This window comes from Gorilla gorilla, chromosome 12 (assembly GCF_029281585.2).
Source record: "Gorilla gorilla gorilla isolate KB3781 chromosome 12, NHGRI_mGorGor1-v2.1_pri, whole genome shotgun sequence".
Lineage (NCBI taxonomy): Eukaryota > Metazoa > Chordata > Mammalia > Primates > Hominidae > Gorilla > Gorilla gorilla.
The window spans coordinates 70,136,624-70,153,135 of record NC_073236.2 but is presented as its reverse complement, the minus strand read 5'-3'; the positions used below and the strand labels follow the sequence as shown (position 1 = coordinate 70,153,135).

Genomic DNA, 16,512 nt, shown 5'->3' with positions numbered 1-16,512 from the left:
TATTACCAAATTGTGTCTTTTTTTTTTTCTGTGTTCATAGTGTTCACAGCAAATCTGAGTGTTTTACTTAAAGCATGGAACACAGAAAACAACAAAAAATTTTAGCTAGTGCTTTAATCTCATCTGAAATTCTACAGGTGTGTGTTTTATAAGGTGTTTATGGCAGAATTTTAAGCCAATCTGAGATTCTCTTTTTTTTGGTGGCATTATTTTTGAAAACTACATACAGCTAAATGTTCAACTGGTGAAACTGAAAGTATTTCATTGACAAGAAATTAATCAAGAGAAAGACCCTGCAGCTCGCATGCTTCTGAGCTGCTACGGATGGCTCCGGCTCTCTGGACAGCCCCAGCTCCCTGGACAGCCCTTCCAAGTAGAATGTCACTAGGATCCCTCACATGGGGTCTCCTGTTGCTATCGCTCCTGAGTTTCCTCGTGATGTGTTACCTCAGCCTTCCCCACTACAATGTGACAGAACATGTAAACTGGATGTGCTTCTGGAGTATGAGACAATTTACAGACAATACCTTCACTTTGCATTTTGAGAGCATTCAAACTGCTCTCACCAAAACCCATTTCTGGACCCAGTGCAATGGCTCATGCCTGTAATCCCAACACTTTGGGAGGCTAAGGCAGGAGGATCACTTGAGCTCAGGAGTTCGAGACCAGTCTGGGCAACAGAGGGAGACTCCATCTCTACCAAAAAAAAAAATTTTTTTTTTAAACAGCCAGGCATGGTGGCATGCACCACTAGTCCCAGCTACTCGCTGGGAGGATCGCTTGAGCCCAGAAGGTCAAGGCTGCAGTGAACCATGATCATGCCACACTGTACTCCAGCCTGGCGACACAGTAAGATCGGGTCTCAAAATCAACCAACTAACCAACCATTTCTCATCATCCCAGTAACCTCCCATCCCTCAAATATGAAAGCCAGACAGGCCACTGGAGTTACTTGAGATGAAAAAAAAGTGTTGGTGGAGATAAGAGATTCTTACGTTATGTCTGAAAGGGAAGACAAAACGTTAGCACTGTGCTTAGAGGGTGAACACCTTCTTTATGGTGACATAATGCAACCACATGTTTTGGATACATATAATAACATGACCTTGAAAACCATTATGGCATTCAGGTGGGTAACTGAGTTTTGCCCCAATGCCAAGTACATCATGAATACAGACACTGATGTTTCCATCGATATTTGAAATTTAGTAAAGTATCTTTTAAACTGAAACCAGAGAAGTTTTTCACAGGTTATCCTCTGAGTAACAATTATTCCTACAGAGGATTTCATCAAAAACTCCATATTTTATACCAGAAGTATCCTTTCATGGTGTTCCCTCCATACTGCAGTGTGTTGGGTTATAAAATGTCCAGAGGTTTGGTGCCAAGGATCTATAAATGATGAGTCATGTAAAACCCATTAAGTTTGAAGACGTTTATGTTGGGATCTGTTTGAATTTCTTAAAAGTGGATATTTATACTCCAGAAGACACAAACCTTTTCTTTTTCTTTTTTTTTTTTCTTCTTTTTTTTGAAGACAGGTTCTCACTCTAGTGCCCAGGCTGGAGTGCAGTGGTGTGATTTCAGCTCACTGCAACATTTGCCTCCTGGGTTCAAGTGATCCTCCCACCTCAGCCTCCCGAGCAGCTGGGACTACAGGTGCACAACACCACACCCAGATAATTTTTGTATTTTCTGTAAAGACCGGGGTCTTGCTATGTTGCCCAGGCTGGTCTCAAACTCCTGAGCTCAAGCGATCCACTTGCCTCAGCCTCCCAAAGTGCTGGGATTATAGGTACGAGCCGCTAATGTCCCACCCCTTTTCTTTTTATGAAGAGTTGATGTGGATGTCTGTCAACTCAGATGTGTGATTGCAGCCCGTGGCTTTTTTTTCAAGGAGATCATTACTTTTTGGTAGATTATGCTAAGGAACATCACATGCCATTATTAACTTCACATTCTACCAAAAGCCTAGAGAAGGACATGACACTTTGTGGAAAGTGTTAAAGTTGTAGAAAATTCATGGGGAGGTCCGTGTGCTAGCTTACACTGAACTGAAACTCATGAAGAACCCACAGACTAGAAACTGGAGGGTTAAGGTGTGATTTATTTTGACAAAATTCAAGTCAGGCTCTTTAAAGATGATATTCAAAAGAATTAAATATAAAAGAAGTGGTGGTTTTTGCTACTGAAACTAATAAGACCAAACAATTCGAACACGTCTATAGACCAGAATTTCTTAAAAGTGACAGTGAATTATAAGCTCATTAGTCCATAATAAGAAAGCAATGTAGAGTTTTACTGAACAATCTAGTCACTTAATTTTGTGTATAACTTATGTGGATTACTAATTTAAAAATATATATAGTTCTGTGTAAAAAAAAAAAAAACTTCACTGAAATTATACCAAACAAAATTTCATCTGTTTTTGGTCATTTAGAAGATCCTTCACGATGTTGCAGTGTTTCAGTTATCAATTATTATTCAATATTACCTCAAACTTTCTGGGTCTGTAAATGTTATGACAGTTTCAATACTATATAAATAGAATAGCAAATCACTCTTTACATTTGATGCTTTTCTAGTTATTTCACTGATTAGGTTATTATTGATAGCTCCATTAATGTAAAGTCTTAGGTTGTTATTGTGTATCAGTAATCTCTTGGACTTTGTTAAACACTTTACTGTGGTAATATAGAGAGAATTAAAGCAAGAAAAGCCTGAATTATTGCCTTGTTTTTAAAAATACAGTCTGCAATGTGTGTGTGTGTGTTTGTTGTTGTTGTTTTGAAACGGGGTCTCACTCTGTCACTGAGGCTGGAGTGCAGTGGTATGATCACGGCTCACTGCGGCCTTGACCTCCCAGGTGCAGTCAGTCCTCCCACCTCAGCCTCCTGAATAGTTGGAACTACAAGTGTACGCCACCATATCCAGCTAATTTTTTTTTTTTTTTTGTAGAGACAGAGTCTCACTATGTTGTCCAGGCTGGTCTTGAACTCCTGGGCTCAAGGGATCCTCCTTCCTTGGCCTCCCAAAGTGCTAGAATTACAGGCATGAGGCACTGTGTCCAGCCTCTCCAATGTTTTTAGATGTCACTGTCTCATTTTTCCACCTGGAAATTAGGAATAATATAGAATGCCAGGCAGTATGTTTCCTTTTGGAAAGGACTTTGAAGACAAAAAAGAAAGGAGAGAACCTGATGGCTAGAATATTATGAATATTCCAGGATTGAGTTGAAAAGAGAAGACTGAAGATCCAAGTTGCATTCTTAATCTGTCTCAGTTTTGTTTTGTTTTTTTGCACTAACAATCAGTTTGTGAATAAAGAGGAAAAAAGGAAAAAGGAAAAAAAAATTCGTGATTCATGAGAAGAAGTCAAAATACCAACATTAATAGGAGTTTGGAAGAAGCTGATTCCAACTCTCATGGATGACTTTGGGGATTCAAGACTTCAGCAGAGAAAGTAACAACAACTACAGATGGGGTGAAAATAGCAAGAGAACTAGAATTAGAAGTGGAGCCTGAAGATGTGACTGAATTGTCGCAATCTCATGATCAAACTTGAACGGATGGAAGTGGCTTCTTACAGATGGGCAAAAAAAGTGGTTTCCTGAGATGAATCTACTCCCGGTGAAGATGCTGTGAACATTGTTGAAATGACAACAAAGGATTTAGAATTACATCAACTTAGCTGATAAAGCAGCAGCAGAGTTTGGGAGGGATGACTCCAATTTTAAAGAAGCTACTGTGGGTAAAATGCTATCAAACAGGATCAAATACTCCAGACAACTCTTCCTCTTCTTCATGAAAGGAAGAGTTAATGGATGTGGAAAGCTTCATTGTTGTCATATTTTAAGAAACTGTCACAGTCACCCCAACTTTCAGCAACCACCACCCTGGTCAGTCAGCAGTTATCAACATCAAGGCAAGACCCTCCACCAGCAAAAAGATTATGACTCACTGAAGGCTCAGATGATTGTTAGCCTATTTAGCAATAAAATATGTTTAAATTCAGGTATGTACATTTTTTAGACTTAACACTTAGTAGGCTTAAAACACTTAGTAGACTATAGTATAGTGTAAACATAACTTTTATATGCACTGGGAAACCAAAAAATTTGTGTGACTCCCTTTACTGTGATATTTGCTTTATTGCAGTGGTCTGGAACAGAACCTGCAATAGCTAAAATGTGCCCAAGTATACCACTGGGTGTTTTTAATATTTCTTCATATGACACACAGTTCTGGACTCTCTGACATACTAAAAACTACTTGTGTGACTCATACAACTGCAGCCTTAGCATAGATAGCATAGGCTGTGTAACTGGGCTCAGTAGAGAGTTGTCTGATAAGATGAGTCTGTAGCCAGAAGCAATGCTTGTTTATAGGTGATTTAGCACAGAGGCAGTTTATTGGGACTCCAACTGACAGCATCTTAGAGGCAAAGACAAAGGATCAAAGAGCCAAAGATAGAACAGAGCCATCGGCCAAAGCCCCAAGGGGCACTTATGACCAGAATAAACTGGGTGGACCCATCTTGAGCCCTGGGTGACCAAAATAGGAGCCCAAAGGTTACAAGCTACAGCCAATCACTATTCTCAAGAGTATGACTAGATTTCAATTAACCTTTGCAAAGACAAAACCCAAAGACCATAGGTAGTGAGTTAAAAAAAAAAAAATTGGCTTATCTGCCTAAACAGACTGAATGGTTCACTTTCTCTTGGCTTCATTTTAGCTCCAAGGGGTAGAGTCTATTCACTTTGCATGTCTCACTTTGTTGCTTCAGAAGGATGGACACTAACATTAGTAAATGAAAGTTTGATAAGGAAGAGGATTTATATACAAAGTATCACCCTACAAAATACTTACTAATTACAAAGTGAAAAATAGTAACTTAACAGTGGAGAAGCCTGGCAGATACCAGTTAACTAGATGATTTAGGTTGGTTATCAGTGATGGGACAAGTAGGCATCAGGACCTCTTGTTATGATGCACCTAGAAAGACACACCATTGCAGTATCCCAGTCAAAAACACACACCTTAAATCTAAGCACAGGGAACATCAAAATCACTCAAATTAAGGAACATCCTATAAAGTAGAACTGGCCTGTACACTAAAAATGTCAAGGTCATGAAAGACAATGTAAGATTAAGGAGCTGTTCCAGATTAAAAGAGATTTAAAAGACATGACAACTAAACACAATGTTTGATCCCAGATTAAATCCTGAACCGAAGGAAAATGTTTTTCTTTTGCTACAACGGGCACGACTGGGACAATTAGTAAAATCTGAATGAACAGATTAGATAACAGTTTATATCAAAGTTAATATCCTGATTGTGACATCTATACTTTGTTTTTTATTTGTTTAGTTTGTTTTTTTAAGGAAATATACACTAAAATGTTTATATTATATACTGTATATAATTATAAAGGGATATTATATATTATGTGGCTGACTTTCAAGTAACTCAGAAAAATATGATAAAACAAATGTAGCAAAATATTAACCATTGGTGAATCTGGGTGAAGAGTATATGTGAATCTTTTGTATCATTTTTCTACTGTTTATGTAACTGAAATTATTTCAAAATGAAATTTTTAATTAAGAAAAGAAAAGGACAAGATGAGTGAAAAGTCCAGCCCCCTGAGGCGCTCCTGACCACAGAGACTCAGGGTTCCAAGGCTGGCCTTCCTCCTTTGATACTGCAGTGACAAACAGGATGAGCAAAGACTTCAGAGCTGTGCAGATCTGGGTTCCAATCATTGTGCCTCACACAAACTAAGCTCACTAAAAAAAGATGGTATTTATTATTTCAAATTTTTAAAAAGCAACAGAAAAATATGAAATGCTTCCTCATTTATTTTATGGAGCAAGTTAAGTACAGCCCTAATACCAAAACTCTGGCATTCAGTACAGGTGAAAAGAAAACTATGTATTATCCCATTTACAAATTACTAGTAAATTGAATCAGGCAGTACATTAAAGGTATAAGACACCATGGCAAAATCAAGTTGGTTCAAAAAAGTAAGGATGAATGGATGGAGGGATGGACAAATATCAAGAAATTCATTAAAATAATTTATCAGTTATGGAAGTCAAAAAAGATAAAGACTTAGAAATTCAATAAAGAGGCATTTTCAACATTTGAACATCTTTTCCTGATTTTTAAATGTTTATTTTTCCAGTGGGACTGTTTGTAACTTTTCTGATTATAAAAGTAATCATGATTATTGTAAAAATTTCCAAGTAAGGCAAAAGTGGGTAGAATAGAGTTTCCTCACAGTCCATGACACTGTGGAGTCTTTCAAGCTTGTGAAAGCATCTTTACAAGTAGGTAGATCACGAGCCAGCAAGCAAGAAACAGAGGAGAGAGAGAGAGAACCCTATTCTGAGAATAAAAGGCAATTCCTCTGTTAGCTTGCCGGTTCTCACAAAGCATACCACTGATAAAATGGAGTCACACTATTGCCTCCCTTTCCATGATCTTCCCCCTCCTGCCTAACCAGCCATCACTGCAGAAGGATGCAAATCCACATGTGAGTCACTTCAGAGCAGCTCTCCTCACATGTAGGTTCTCACCACTCAGATACTATCCATCCTCAGCTATGAAGGGCTCTGTGTAGAAAGATAAGAGGGTAAAAAATAAAAAATTTTAAGAGAGAACATTTAGGTATACAATTTAAAAGATGGGGAAATTAGAGAATTAAGGAGATACTGTGCAGAATTAAAATCATCATCATCATCATCTGCTTTGCAGGCTACACAGTGTAAGGAGCATATTATTTAGAGAACATTTGTGTTTAAATTCTCTGGTGTTTCAGGAGTTGGCAGCAGGTTTTCAGGACTCAGACATCATTTGAGTCATGGACAGAATTGGAAACCTGATGCACTGATGCTGTTTTCTATCTGTGGCTGAAAAATGAGGCATTTTCCGATAATAAGAGATATAGAATCCAAGAGGAAGCATACCCACTTCCAGTTCCAAATAACTTTCCTTGCAAAAGGCAAAGATCCTTCTGAAACTAGGTTAGTTAGAGTCTGATCTCATCCCTTCAGAACAACCAGAGCTCAAGGTTGCAGTAACCTGACTCTCCAGTGTTATTTTGACCAACTTCATAGAAACAAAAGCTGCCTTTGATGCACCTCAATGCCTAGCCACCTCACCAGAGAATCAAATATTAAAAATTAATCAGGCTGGCCAGACACCATTCAATGTCAGGCAGCTTTACACACGAGGTGGAGCTCTGGGGTGACGTAGAGTGAATGCTTATCTTTCGTGTTGTCATGAACTTCTACGATTTAGCTCACTGCCTATTTCTTCTCCTGGTCATGTCTAATTCTGGGTGGGCAGCTCTGCAGAGGCTGAGCAGCCAAGCTTCCATGTGGCCTCACTGCTTTCATGCTTCTTCTCCTCTCCAACTGTTCCTCTCCTCCCCTAGGGCACAACACCTCCAAATGCTCATTGCTAACTCACCCTCTTATCTTCTTGCCCCACCATAGTATCAGTGGACAAAATCCACAAGCTCGCAAGGTTCAAAGCCATCACCTCTATTCTGAAGTAGACACTGAAGGAACATGCGAGCTGACACAGGGGTGGGATTTCACAGGATGGAGAAGAAACAGAGGGACACTCCAGGCTGAGGCAGAGACTTTAAAAACATGCTGAGGATGACGGGGGAAGTGGCAAGCGGTCCAGTGGGGCTGCACCTTAGAGTCCAATACGTCTCTAGCTCTGGCACTGCTTCTCCCGGGTGCCACACCCCAACTGCACCCCAGCCTCTCTGCATGGAGTCCCTCAGATACCTCACACTGAACATACCCTAGCCAAAACCTTTCTCCTTCTAGACTCTAAATTTTGGCTAATGGAGCCACCATGCTTTCAGTCAAGCTGAAAACTTAAGTCACCTCAGATTCTTCCCTCTCTGTCTCAACACACAGTACTTCAACAATTTGCATCAATGCTTCTCCAAAATGCTCTTGAATCCATTCCCTACTCTCAATTCCTCCTAGCACTAATTTCAGCCTTATGTCTCACCCGGGCTTTTACAGAGCCCCAGCATGTGCCACACAAACTCCCACTCTTCCCTGGAGTCAGCCCAGTCCTTGTGTCACTATGAAGCCCTCCCTACCCCAGCAGTTTGTCCCCTTTTTCCTTGCTCTCACCTTGCTGTGTACCTACCTTTACTACTAAAAGCCAGCACACAGAATCATCACTACTTAAAACCTGTCTGTTTCCTCCATTCAACAACAAATTTCTCAAGGGTAGACACTGTGTTTTGTAACTTCTGAAAAAGATGCTTCCCAAGCATCTTACATGGTATCTGAACATAGCATTTCACAATGAAATCATGGTAAACTAGTGGAAACCCTAACCATTCTCCTTGCTCTGCCTTTTCCTTCTTATGCATTTTTTCTAACTTTTTATTTTGAATTAAGTATAGATTCACAGGAAGTTGCAAAAATAGCGCAGAGGAGATCCATGTACCCTTCATCCAGTTTCCCCCAATGGTGACATCTGACATAACTATGGTACAACGTCAAAACCAGGAAACTGACATTGGCACAATCCACAGACGTTATTCACTCCAGGCTGAGGCAGAGACTGAAAAAACATGCTGAGGATGTTTTACACCAGTTTTACATGCACTCATATGTATGTGTAGTTTTATGTAAATTTATAATGTGTAGATTTGTGTAACCACAACCACAGTCAGGATACAGAACTGTTCCATCACCAAAAAGATCCCTTATGCTGCCTCTTTATAGTCAACCTCCGCTCCTACCTTCCCCCTGCCCCCACACTGCCCCTAATTCCTGGTAACCACTAATGTGTTTTCCATCTCTTCTATGGACACTTTTAACAGTGTCCCACTGCCTATAGAAGAAGGCTCAGAGACCTCATCTGTGGCATTCAAGGCCTTCAGGATGTGATCTAGAGCTACTGTTCAGCCCATTCCTCCCCTCCACCCCCATGAACTCACTATTCCAGCTACACAGGACAATTCACTGTCCTAGGAACACGCTTTGCACTTTCCTGCCTTTGTATCTTTGCTCATGTTGTTCCTATGTCTAACCTTCTCTCCCTGCTTGTTCACTCAGAATAACCATCTTTAAGGTTCAGCATAAATATCATATTTACAAAAAGCTGCTTCCTGATTTCTACCATCCCCAAGCAACTGTTTTTTCTCATCTCTGTAATCCCTCTCTTATAGCACTCAAGTCACAAGATTATTGTGTGTCCATGTCTTTCCCACTTGACCACGATCCAATTGAACACAGGGATGTGTATTATTCACTTTTGTCTTCACAAGACCTCAGCAGTTTGATCCCACAGACTTTCACAAATCCTTCTCTTGTACTACCTGGCACTTGCTGCACTTAGTGCTGGAGATACAAAGATAAATATCCCCTGATGAGACTTCCAGGCTAGTACCTCAATGTCTTATTCACTGAGGATACACACAGCAACTTCTTGAATGAATGAATGATAAAAATCTGTAGGTCACTTGAAAACATTTTAAGACTCAGTGATCTAGAACAGACATACATCGTCCTGCTGCCGCTGAATGACACTAGAAGCCACCAATCATTGATCACTCAATAAATGCTTACAAAGTGACTACTGCATGACAAGCACCTCTCCAGGTATTGGAGATACAGCAGTAAACAAAACTGACACAAATATCTGCCCTCATGGAGCTTGCACTCAAGCAGGGAATCAGGCCATAAAATAAATACATACATTAAAAAGTAGGTTAGAGGCTAGGTGTGGTAGCCCACGCCTATAATCCCAACACTTTGGGAGACCTAAGTGGGAGGATTGCTTGAGCTCACAAGTTCAAGACCAGCCTGGGCAACCAGGTAAAACCCCATCTCTACAAAAAATACAGAAATTAGCCGGGCGTGGTGGTGCATGCCTGTAGTCCCAGCTACTTAGGAGGCTGAGGTGGGAGGATGGCTTGAGCCCAAGAGGCAGAGGTCGCAGTGAGCCAAGATCACACAATTGCACTCCAGTCTTGTCTCAAAAACAAAAAAAAGTGGGTTAGATTGTGATAAATGCTGTGGAGAAAAATAAAGCAAGAAGGTTTGACAGAGAGTGTTATGTGGGGGAAGAGGGTGAAGAATTTCAAACTAAGGGTCAGAGAAGGGTTCCCCAAGAAGGTGACATATGAACAAAACTGTGAAGGAGGTGAGCGGGCAGAGCATGGGGCTATTTGGAGGAAGAGAACCCCAGGGAGAGGGAAGGATGGGCAGGAGCACACCTGGCATACTCAAGGACTAAAAAGAAGAGTGGAGCAGGTGAATATCAGAAAATGGGATCAGTAAGGCAGAGGTAAGAGGAGGGGTCATCGTATGGCCTTGTAAGAAACAGGAAAGACTTTGCCTTGATTTCTGATGGTGCTTTAACACTTTATCTCTTCTACTTTTCTTTCCCATGGGTATTTGGTTACTCTCTCTGACTCCCACAAGCCCCCAAAATGGTACTCAGGAATAAAATAATTTATCAAACACAGGTAACGACTACTGCTAGCTACCAGGATACAAAATCTATTAAACATGGCCATTGAGAGGTGGGACAGTATCATGAAAGCCTTCTGGATTACACTTATAATAAGCCAACCTATTTCTAACTCAGTAATTTTTTAAATTGATTTTTCCCTGAATCATAAGAGTAATGATACAAGAGAAACTCTCTCTTCTCCAACCCAATCAATCAGGCCAGTGGTTGGATCATCCAGGGTGTGGGCAGACTAGAGATTAGCCATGACCACTCAGCTTGCTGTGAACAGACATATGTGCTACAGCAGGGAAGGGGAAGAGCCTGATAATCTCATCAGGTGGAGTTGGTCAAAAGAATTGTCTTATAGGACATCTGAGTACAATGGCAACAGGGGAACACATGTCTCCTGCCCCCAGGTCCTTTTAAAATAAACTAAAGGCACACAAAAATAGAGAAAAATGTGCATTTGAGTTGGAAACCAGGAAGGATGCCATCCAACCTACCTAGAACTTTGAGGAATATCTGCTAGATTTAGTCAAGATGGAGCAGGACCAAAGAAGGCCCAGCTAGCTTTCTAAGAAGCTATGTGTCCTGGCAATAAATGCAGGCAGCAATAAATCCAGGTAGCACCTGCAGGACACAAAAGAAGGCTAGGGCAGCAGGCACAGAACTCCTACAACACAAGCCAAGGTGCAACCAACAGCTTTCCTCAGAGCCTTGAGCAGACATTCACCCACCCAGCTCCTTGCCCAGGCCAACAGCTTGGCAGAGGGAGTGGCACTGAAGGGCTGGGTCTGGCACGGGCAGCCAGTGTAAATTCAGTCAACCTAAAATTTCCCCCTGCTCCTTCATTTGAATATGAAGAAGACAGAGACTCACAATTATCTCTCTAAGAATTCATCTCCCATGAGATTATGGTGATGGCTGTAAAACTATGTTCAGAATAAGATTTAAGGAGTCAGTGTAACTATGATACTTAAGTAAGTGGTTTTTAAAAAGGGATTTCTGAAATAGGAAAGACTGAATGGAAATTAAAACTTTGAATACTGGTTTAAATAGTAATGGAGGAAAGGAACAGCAAATTGAAGACTATACAATCAAATTGGAAAAGGGAAACAAATTCCCCAAGAACTCAGAGAAATGTCAGAAGACAAAAATGAGGTAGAGATTAATTTTAACACAGGACAGAGAAAGAACATGGCATATGAAAAGCTTAAGCTTAACAAAAAAAACTTCTTAGAAATAATAAATTCAGCAAAGTTGAAGGATACAAAATCAGTTACATTTCTATACACTAACAGCAAATAATATGAAAGGGAAATAAATCCATTTCATTTACAATGCATCAAAAACAATAAAATAATCAAGAATAAACTCAACTAAGGAGATGAAAGACTTGTACACTGAAAATGATAAAACAATGCTGAAAGAAATTAGAGAAGACACACATAAAAGGAGACATCTTGTGTATGTGGATTGGAAGACTTGTTGTTAGGATGTCAATACTATCCAAAGCAATCTACAGGTTCAATGCCATCCCAATAAAATAGGCTGGGCACAGTGGCTCATACCTGTAATCCCAGCACTTTGGGAGGCCAAGGCAGATGGATCACTTGAGGTCAGGAGTTCAAGACCAGCCTGGCCAACATAGTGAAACCCCATCTCTACCAAAACACACAAAAATTAGCTGGGCATGGTGGCAGGTGCCTGTAGTCCCAGCTATTTGGGAGGCTGAGGTGGGAGAATCACCTAAACCCAGGAGGGGGAGGTTGCAGTGAGCCAAGATTGTGCTACTACACTCCATCCTGGGTGACAGAGTGAGACCCTATCTCAAAACAAAAAGAGAATACCAATAAAATTAAAAATCTAGGCCAGGCACGGTGGCTCAGGCCTGTAATCCCAGCATTTTGGAAGGCCGAGGCAGGCGGATCACCTGAGGTCAGGAGTTTGAGACCAGCCGGGCCAACATGGCAAAACTCCGTTTCTACTAAAAATACAAAAATTAGCCAGGCACGGTGGCGGGTGCCTGAGGCTGAGGCAGGAGAATCATTTGAACCCGGAAGGCAGAGGTTGCAGTGAGCCGAGATTGTGCCATTGCACCCCAGCCTGGGTGACACAGTGAGACTCCATCTAAAAAATAATAATAAAAATAAAAAATAAAAAAATCCAACCTAAAACCCACATGAAATCTCAAGGGACTCTGAATAACCAAAACAAATTAGAAAAATAACAAAATTGGGCCAGGTGCGGTGGCTCACGCCTGCAATCCCAGCACTTTAGGAGGCCAAGGTGGGTGGATCACGAGGTCAGGAGATCAAGACCATCCTGGCTAACACGGTGAAACCCCATCTCTACTAAAAAATACAAAAAATTAGCCGAGCGTGGTGGCGGGCACCTGTAGTCCCAGCTACTCGGGAGGCTGAGGCAGGAGAATGGCGTGAACCTGGGAGGCGGAGCTTGCAGTGAGCCGAGATCACACCACTGCACTCCAGCCTGGGCGACAGAGCGAGACTCCGTCTCAAAAAAAAAAAAAAAAAAAAAAAAAAATTGGAGGTCACATACCTTCTGATTTAAAAACTTACTACAAAACTACAGTCATCAAAACAGTGTGGTACTGGCATAAAGACAGATATAGAGACTAATAGAATAAAATAGAGATCCCAGAAATAAACCCTCACATATATGGTCAAATGATTTTTCAGCAAGCATGCCAAGACCATTCAAGGGGGAAAGGATAACCTCTTCAACAAATGGAACTGGGAAAACTGGATACCCACATGCAAAAAAAGGAGGACCCCTTCTTACCTCATGACTACACAAAAATTAACTCAAATTGGATCGAACATCTAAAAAGCTAAAACTACAAATTCCTCAGAAGAAAACACATGGGAAAATCTTCATGACGTTGAATTTAGCGATGACTTCTTGGATATGATACCAAAGGCACAGGCAACAAATGCAAAAATGCGCAAATGGAACTATAGCAAAAATTAAACACTTTTGAGTATCAAAGGACAACTAGCAAAAGAGTAGAAAGGCAATCCATGGAATGGAAGAAAATACTGTATTTATAAATCATACATCTGATAAGAAGTTAACATCCAGAAAATATTAAAAATTCCTAAAATTCAATAACAGCCCTGTTAGAAAAATGAACAATGGACTATTAATAAACATTTCTCCAAAGAAGATATACAAATGAGATATACAAGCAGCTAATAATAAGCACAGGAGAAGATGCTCAACATTACTAGTCATTAGGGAAATGTAAATCAAACAACAATGCGATTATCATTTCACACCAACTAGGATAGCTATTATTAAGAAAAAACAGCAGAAAATAACAAGTTTTGGTGAGGATGTGGAATAATTGGAACCCTTATGGATTGCTGATGGGAATGTAATATGGTGCAGCTGCTGTGGAAAATGGTATGCTAATTCCTAAAAAAACTGAGCACTGAACTACCTTATGATCCAGCAATTCCATTTCTGGGTATATACCTGTTATGGCTAATATTAGGCATCAATTTGACTGGATTGAGGGATGCCTAGATGGCTGGTGAGGCAGTTTCTGGGTGTGTCTATGAGGGTGTTGCCAGAGGAGACTGACATTTGAGTTGGTGGACTACGAGGGGGAGACCCACCCTCAATGTGGGTGGGCACCATCCAACTGGCTGCCAACGTGGCTAGAACAAAGTAGGCAGAAGGGGGATAAATAGCCTGCAGAGTCTTCTCGCTCTCTCTCTCTTCCCATGCAGGACTCTTTGCTTCCTCTCCTCCTGCCCCTGGGCATCAGACTTCCAGATTCTTCTGCTTTTGGACTTTGGGACTCATACCAGTGGCTTCCTGGGGGCTTTTGGGCCTTCGGCCTCAGACTGGGGGCTGCACTGTCAGACAACATTGAGACTTCCTTGGTAAAACTTATACAGCACATGGTTTAGAGTTGGTTTTGAGGCTTTCGGGCTTGGACTGAGCCACTATTGGCTTCTCTCTCCCTGAGCTTGCAGATGGCCTATCATGGGACTTTGCCTTGTAATTTTATGAGCCAATTCTCCCTAATAAACTCCCTTTATATATACATATACCTTATTGGTTCTGTCCCTCTGGAGAACCCAAATACAATACCCAAAAGAACAGAATGCGGGGTCTTGAAGAGAGATACGTATACCCATGTTCACAGCAACATTTCTCACAACAGCCAGAAGGTAGAAGCAATCCAGCCATCCATCAACAGATGAATGGATAAGGAAACTGTGGTATAGACACACAATGGAATATTATTCAGCCTTAAAAGGGAAGAACATTTTGACATATACTATAACATGGATGAACTCTGAAGACATTATACTAAGTGAAATAAGCCACTCACAAAAAGCAAAACACTCTATGATTCCATTTTAGATGAGGTATCTAGAGTAGGCAAATTCATAGGGACAGAAAGTAGAATGGTGGCTGCCAGGGGCTGGGGGGAGAAGGGGAATAGGGAGTTAGTGTTTAATGGGCATAGACTTTGAGTTGGGATGATGAAAAAGTTCTGGAGATGGATGGTGGTCATGAGTACACAATAATGTGAATGTACTGCACGTTGTGCACATGTACCCTAGAACTTAAAGTATAATAAAAAAATGTTATTCAACTGGGGATTTATTAATATACGGATTAAAGTATTTCATCTGTTAGAGAGAAAAAAAATAATGTGAATGTACTTAATGCCACAGAACTGTATACTAAAAAAGGATTAAAATGGTAAATGTTATATTATGTATATAACCACAACTTTTTAAAAAGGGCTTGGGTTTAGAGTCAGCAGTCCTTCTACCTATTAGTAGACAACTTTGTGGCAAGTTTCTTAAACTTTCTGGGAAGTAAAACGAGGTAACAATAGGGCTGTGGAGATAAATAAGATAATTCCAACAGGCACTTGCTACATAAGCACTAAAAGTCAACTCTTATTATTAGGAAGATGCTATGAGAACGGCACAGCTGGCTCTAGACGTTTCACCAGAAAACGACAACAGTTGTATTTCAGAGTCATTATCTAGGGAAGAATGTTTTCACATTGTTTGATATTTTATGATAAAGGTTCTTTCTAGCATCTTCTCTATGGTCCTTGCCCCCTTCACCATTCAACTCTAAACCATGTGCTGTATAAGTTTTACCAAGGAAGTCTCAATGTTGTCTAAGGAGGCAAGCCAATCCTTGGAAAATGAAAAACTGGTACATTCATACCAAGATGGAAGACATGAGCCAGTTTACAGAAAGCAAGTCAATGACAATCTCCCAGTTAGTCAAAGCCTTCAAAGGCTCTGTGTCCTCCACTCTACTATGATGTCAACTTTATGTTTTGGTCAAAGTTAAAGTATTATCTGGAGAAGTGCTGACTAGGCTTCTGGACCTTTAGACATATCAGTGTCCTTAGGGGAAAGCAGCATTTTAACAAAGCAGTTTAGCCATGTGAAATGGCCTAAGCTCTAGATCTGGAGACCAGGAAAATTCAGTGTAAGTGGGTAATTCGAGGTCTCATGAGGCCCATCACCTCCCTCAGTCCAATGGCCCACTTTAAGACAGGCATCTTGTCAAGGAAGATGAGATGCAAGCATCTGAAGGCACAGACTTTGTGCAATCCCAACAGCTCCTAGAATCACACCCCAAATCATGGGGCCAATGATCAAGACCCCAGGAAGAGGGGAAATCACTTCCAAGCTACAGCACCATGATGCAATAAGAAATATATATTTGGTCTTTGCCCCTGATTTCTGACACAGAGCACCTAAAACCCTTGTAGTAATTTCCTGAGTGGTAGGGGTGATAGAAGCATCTTTTGTTAATATTTGGTCTTAGTCCCTGTTTCCTAACACAAAAGCGTCTAAAACCCTTGAAATCTCCAGAATGCAAAGAGTGTCTTTTTGTAAGTGAATGAAATGGCTAGTGGCTGGGCTTCCTAGGTAGCTTCTGGATGGGGGCTGGTTGGCAGGGAACTCAACCATGTGATTAGAAGGTTAGAACCTT

The 16,512-nt window shown here is 40.8% G+C and overlaps 1 protein-coding gene and 1 pseudogene across 11 annotated transcripts in view; one reads left to right on the top strand and one right to left on the bottom strand.

Annotated features, from left to right (window-relative positions):
* AAK1 (AP2 associated kinase 1) overlaps positions 1–16,512 on the bottom strand; it is a 185,861-nt gene that overhangs the window by 139,164 nt on the left and 30,185 nt on the right. The window lies entirely within an intron of this gene.
* LOC109025726 (UDP-GalNAc:beta-1,3-N-acetylgalactosaminyltransferase 1-like) lies at positions 325–1,951 on the top strand (annotated as a pseudogene).